Source organism: Pteropus vampyrus, unplaced genomic scaffold, assembly GCF_000151845.1.
Source record: "Pteropus vampyrus isolate Shadow unplaced genomic scaffold, Pvam_2.0 Scaffold144, whole genome shotgun sequence".
NCBI classification, from domain to species: Eukaryota; Metazoa; Chordata; class Mammalia; order Chiroptera; family Pteropodidae; genus Pteropus; species Pteropus vampyrus.
The window spans coordinates 497,361-503,487 of record NW_011888925.1 but is presented as its reverse complement, the minus strand read 5'-3'; the positions used below and the strand labels follow the sequence as shown (position 1 = coordinate 503,487).

Here is a 6,127-nt window from a genome sequence, read left to right as displayed (position 1 = left end):
GAGGAGGAGATTACAGCCCAGCCTCAGAACAATTTACAGCTGCCCTCACGTCCAGCATTTCTTGCCATCCCCATGACAGGAAATGTCCCACCAGCCAGCTGTCTCCTCTGGGCTGGGGCCTGCAGCCATTTCTTGGGGCTCGGACCCTCCCCCCCTCATTCCACAAACTCCCACCCCCCTCTCAGCCGCCAGGAGAAGATACAAAGTTGATTTTTCAGGGCATCTACATTTTGGCCACAACTGCTGTCACGCAAGAGACTCTAAGACAATGAATGGTCAATGAGGCCAAGACAGTCCCCTTAGGAGTCTCAGAATCCGCAAGGACATTTATTTACTTATTTTTGTCACAGTGGTGTATGTGTGTGTGTGTGTGTGTGTAACTTGTTTATATATAAACACAAAGTAATTTTTGTATGCTTTTAATACACACAAATTTTTCCAGGAATGCGACTATTATGTTCACAAAAAGAGAAGATTGTCCTTTGTTTTGCTTGGAATCTTGCCAAGATGCATTGCCCATTTCACATCACCAGCAACAACACACCACTCGCGGTGCCTGAGTCACCATCAGGACCACCTGGGCCCGTCTGCCTCCGTGGCTGTCGTGTTCCCGGTGGTCCCACCTCAGGAGTGAGTGTCCAGACACGTCATCCTGTCTCCTGCTGTAGCTGGCTTGCACTTTTCCATCCTGAAATTATTTTTTATTATAGATTCCTTTCCTTTTAGTTCTCCTTTAAATTATGGTTGAGATATTACATTGATTTTTTTTTTAAAGGCTTGTGTGATTATTTATGAATTTCATTTCAGCTTGGCGAAGGGGGCGGGGTTTGGAGTCACCATTCAAGGGCCCAGCTTTGCAGAATTTAAGAAACCTATTCTGAGCCTTCGCTAGCCTGGAGGGATTTGTTTCTGAAATGAAGTTCTCAGGCTCGCTCGAACTTGGAAGCTGCTGCTTCATAGACTTATTCTATGAAGTCTCTCTTTTCCTCTCCCCTGTAAACGTTTTGGGTTAGCAATCAATCCCACTGCTTGTCTTTCTCCCAGGCCACTTTCTCCTTCATCTGTCCTCACAGAGTGTCCCCAAAGGATATTCCCAATAAAAGACTGTGACTGTGCCACAGCTTGACTTGAAACCCTTCTGTGGTCCCACATACCCTGTGGTTCAAGCTGAATGCCCTCAGCCTGAGCCCGACACGGGGCACAGTCTCATCTCAGCACACGCCTCAGCCCTGAAAGTTCACCTCTGGAAGATGACTCTAGAAGGTTCCACAGGGGCCTGCGGTTGAGCAGTAGAGCAGTGGCCACTGCAAGAGAGAGAGAGCAAGATGTCAAGTTTTAGAGGATTCAGTAAAGAACACACGCATCCAAGTTAAGAACCAATTGAGACACGCAATAGACAGACAGAGATCAAAATATTTCCCTATGGCTGTGACTTCTGATCAGTGGCCAAGGGGGTTTCCTACTATCCCACCCTTGAACTTGACATTCACCCACTGAAATCACCCAGTCCCTGGCCCAAGTGGGGATTCAGGAGGCTCTTGACTGACTACCAGGCAAGAGCAGACCAGTAAGAGCTTCCAAAAGAGAAAGGGCTGGGCCAGACTTGCTCAAAAGCTCCCCAGTTTGGCCGTCAGATAAGTCATTTCTCTGTAGAGGAAGAGGAGGGAGTAAAGCATCAAGAAAGAGGCCGGAGCATTACTGTAATTCAATGGACACTCCTCCACACAAGGACCCTATGGGAGGGAGGGAGGGAGGGAGGAAGGGAAGTTGTGGCCCCAGTCACCACTGCCTGGGTTGTGTTGATGGCGGATCCCAGATGGAGCAGGAGCTGGGAGAGGAGGCTGAGGTCAGAGGAGACTGTCAGAGCTGGGAACTGTGCAGGAAACTTCTCTAATTTAAAATAACTTTTGGTTATTATCAAATGGTATATGTACTGCAAAAAGTTGGAGCGCACAGATAAGCAGATAGTCTGAGGACTATCACTGCAAATACCTTATCATCTGTCCTCTCAGATCTCTCTCTCTCTCTCTCTTTTTTATTTTTATTTTTATTTTTAGGCGAGGCAACCCTTGGTTGACCTCACAGACTGCAAGGACCTTGTCAGCTTACAATCTCTTATTTTTTTATTTTTCCCATCTACAGCACCTGGTCTTCCTAGGTGGTCTCCCATCCAAGTACTAACCAGGCCCGACCCTGCTCAGCTTCCGAGATCAGACGGGATCAGGCTTGTTCAGGGTAGCATGGCCGTAGACCTTGGATCTCTTTTTATGCAAATAATTTTTTTTTTTATCGAAACAAGATCATAGTGTCCTTGTTGCAAAATAAAATTTGCTTTTATTTTCCATTGAAAATCTTGACCTCTCTCTGTCAATACCTTTTTTCAAATCTAGTGTTCAGCCTATATTTCAATTCCATCATTATCCCCCAAAGGTCCTCTCTGTTGATTTGTGCAAACTAGGGTAACGTCAGGACCCTCCGGTTGGATGCCTTTAGGTCTCTTTTGGTCCGATAGGTCCCTTTCTCATGACGGTGACTTGTGAAGACTGAGTAGTTTGTCTTGCAAAATACTCCACCTTCAGGATTCGCCTCCTTGTTAGGTTCATTTCGTTGTCTCCTGTATGCCCAGTAAAATTGTTGGACTCAAGGTATTAGGCATTTCGGATGAGGATGCATCGTGGGTGATGCTCACATTTCACAATTCGTCACATCAGAAGCCACATAACATCACGTGAGTGATGCTGAGTGAGGGGGACGATTTCTTCCGGGGCTGGACCGAACGGTCGTCTCAGCTAGAAGGATCCTTTGAACTCCTTGCTCTCATTTCCAGACGTGGAAACTGAGGTACAGAGTGCAGCCTCCTGGAGCACAAGCCCCTGCTGTTGATGGAGGGTCTTCTCCCTCGAGGACCCCCTTTGGAGCTTCTGCGCAGCCCCAAAATGCAGGAATTATGATTCCCATTTCAACAAAATTGAGGCTTCATGGGGCAAAGTGACCCAAACTAGGATGTGACCTGGGCTCTGTCTCCAGGCCCTTTCTCCTACCTGTGCCAGGCCCCGGGGCTCTGCCTGCTCTTCTCCATCAGGAAAAGCCTGGGCATGTCTAGCCCTAGAGTCCCCTGGGCCCAGCCTGGGGGTCAAGCTTGGGGCACACCTTTGCTCTGGGCTGGGGTGCAGGAGGATGTAGCTGTCTGGACCCCAGAATGCGCCAGCTCAGCAGGGCTCAGGTTTCCTCTGGGAAGGAGGGAGGTTTTGTGTAGGCAGCAGAGGACAGAGGGGAGGCTCTGGGGCTCCCAACGTGGCCCTGGCTTTGGCAGCCCTAAAGCTCCTTGGTTCCCCTTCTGCAGGAATCTTTGAATTGGGAGTAAACTGAGTCTCAAACAGTTTGGAAAGCAGCTGGCTCTGGGACACACAGCTGGATGTGGCAGAGCTAGGACTTGAATGCAGGACCCGGCCTCCCCATTGCACCCCATTCCCCTAAACCATCCTGAGGGAGGCCCCCATGCACCTACCAGTCCTCAGCCCAGTTACAAGCCAGGTGAAGTAAAGAGAGCGTTGGATAAGGAGTTCTAGTCACAGGCCAGCCTGCTTTCTAGCTAGCCATGCCTGTTCACTCATTCATGGACATTCTTCGTTGCCTAATATGCACCAGGCTTGCACAAATGTGGGGGAAACAGATCACAAATGGTTTGGAATCAGATGGAATTGTTTTCGCACCTTGACTCAGTGACTCACATGTTGTATAACCTTGGGCAAGTCGTTTGATCTCTCCTACCCTCAGTTTCCTTACCTGCGGAACACTGGTAAGTCTCTGTGGTTTCTTTGTTGAGGGCATGAAATGCTTAGAGAGTACTTAATAATAGGAGCCCACACTTGCATAATGTTTACTACAGGTCAGACACTGCTCTAGGCATTTTACACAAGCTAATTTGTTTAATCTGCATGACAGAGGTAGGTACTATTATTATCCTTATCTTATAGATGAGGCGCCTGAGGCCCAGAGAAGTTAAGTGACCTGTTTGAGATCACATAGCATATAAATGGGGGAGCTGGATTTCAAACCCAGCAGGCAGTCTGGTTCCCAAATAACCTGCTCCCATGATCACTTGCTTGTATTAAGGCCTGGCCATAACCTTCAAAAAACAACTAGATGCTATCGCTGGATCCCAAACAGGAAATGCTCTCTCTACAGACATTCCTAGCCATTGTGCTGGGCCCCTAAATGTCCTCTGGGGCCAAAAGAGCTTGGGGAGGGTATGTCTGTTCACAGCTCAGTCTGAGAAGGTGTCTTAGGCAATGAACGCTGCAATAACGCTGAGTAACGAAGCACCCCAAAACTCAGCAGCTTAAAATGACAGGAGAGTATTTGCCTGCTTATGGGTTTGCAGCTTGGATGGGCTTGGACGTGTGGCTCTGCTCCAGGCAGCAGGTCTGGCTCAGCTCAGATGTGGGTCTCATCCTGGGGCCCCGAATGAAGGGGCCGCAGTCACGTGGAATGTGCTCTTCCAGTGGCTACGGCAGATGGGCAAGGAGGCAAGATCAGCCGTGAAAGCACATTTCGCGCCTCCATTCACCTCATCCCCCATTGGTCCAAACGAGTCACATGATCAAACTCAAAGTCAAGAGCAGGGAGGGAGTGCACACCGCCCACCATGAGGCCACAAGAGAGAGGTAATAGCACTACAGGGCAATGAAGAATTGGAATAAAAAATTCCAGCTTCTACAGAGGGGAAGGGATCAGGGCTGAGGACTCAGCCTGTGGCCAGAATTCAGGCCAAGAATCTCTCAGAAGCTAGGAGGCCTGGGCCACTTCCAGTTTTGGAAGCTCCAAGCTTATTAAGAAAACTAAGACATGCTAACACGGCTTACAATAATTGTGGCATATTTTAGATGTTTACATTGAACAAATTAATGCTTTTAGCACACACAGAAATTGCCAAGCAATGTAATTATGCTATTCACAAGAAAATTATAGGATTTATTAAAATTATTAATTGCTGGCACGCTACTGGCGGTGGGGTCCAGCAATGGGCCACAGGTGTGAGGTTTTCCGACTGTGTCTTCATTTATTCAGGCCAGGCTCTTTGTCACTGGGCAGATGACTTCCTTGGGAGATAATGCCTAAAACCTAACCCTGAGGCCCTCGTTGTGCATTAAAAATACCAGGGATGTTTTGTAAAATGCTGATGCCTGGGCCTCGCCCACAGAGTTTCTGATTTACTAGGACTTGGTTAGTCACCGGGCACCCAGCATTTTTTCAGTAACTCCCTGTGTGGTTCTGATGTGCAGTCAGTCCCCACTGGATTGTGGGGTGGGCAGGTTTAAGCCAATTTGTGCCAGTGAGATGTGAGGTGAGCTTTTGGGAAAGAATCTTCCTCATTCTTGAGCAAGAGCCCTGGAAAGCTCAGTCTCTCTTCTGCCGGATGCAAAGAAGGAAACATGCTACTGATGGCCATCTCGCAGCCATGAGGGAAGCCAGCCTGAGGGCGAAGGGGATACAGAGGGAGGCAGAGGGACAGTCAGAGCCTTGATTTCACCATACCTGAAACCTACTAACCTTCAGTTGTACAGATCCATCAAATCTCTTGCTTAAGCAAATCCAAGTCTGTTTCGTGTCACTTGCACCTGCAGCCACCAGATAAGGAAAATGCTTCCTGTACAGGGCTCATGGGAGAACCATGAGAGATGCTGTATGTAGCCCTTACGTGTGGAAATGCTCCATAAACGTTAGCTATGGCGAGTCACCCCTGAGCGGAGACGGGGTACACAGAGGATGAGCTGCCTTAGGAGAGGAAGTCCAAGGGCATGCTGCCTTGCAGAACCCGAGCCTGGGGCCCGTACATGGCAGGTTCTCGATAAACATCTGCCCAATGGGACGGATGCTTTAAGCTCTCATTTCCCTCCGTGATGCCCTCGTCTCTGCCAGATGCAAGGCAAAGAGTAATCTGATTATCTGATTAAAGCAATATGGCCCCACGTACCAGCAACTCCACGGCTTAAGCCACCAGGGCAGATCTATGTGGGTAAGAGGCTTACCACCTCAACGGGGGAAATAATCAGGCCGGCGGGGGGGCAGTTAATTAAGCAAATCTCACTGAGAGCCTACTATGCGTCAGGCACTGTGCCAAGCC

At 48.8% G+C, this 6,127-nt stretch overlaps 1 pseudogene; it reads right to left on the bottom strand.

The window, feature by feature from the left end:
- Positions 1-2,133: 2,133 nt before the first annotated feature.
- LOC111744974 lies at positions 2,134-2,252 on the bottom strand (annotated as a pseudogene).
- Between the last annotated feature and the right edge of the window lie 3,875 nt (positions 2,253-6,127).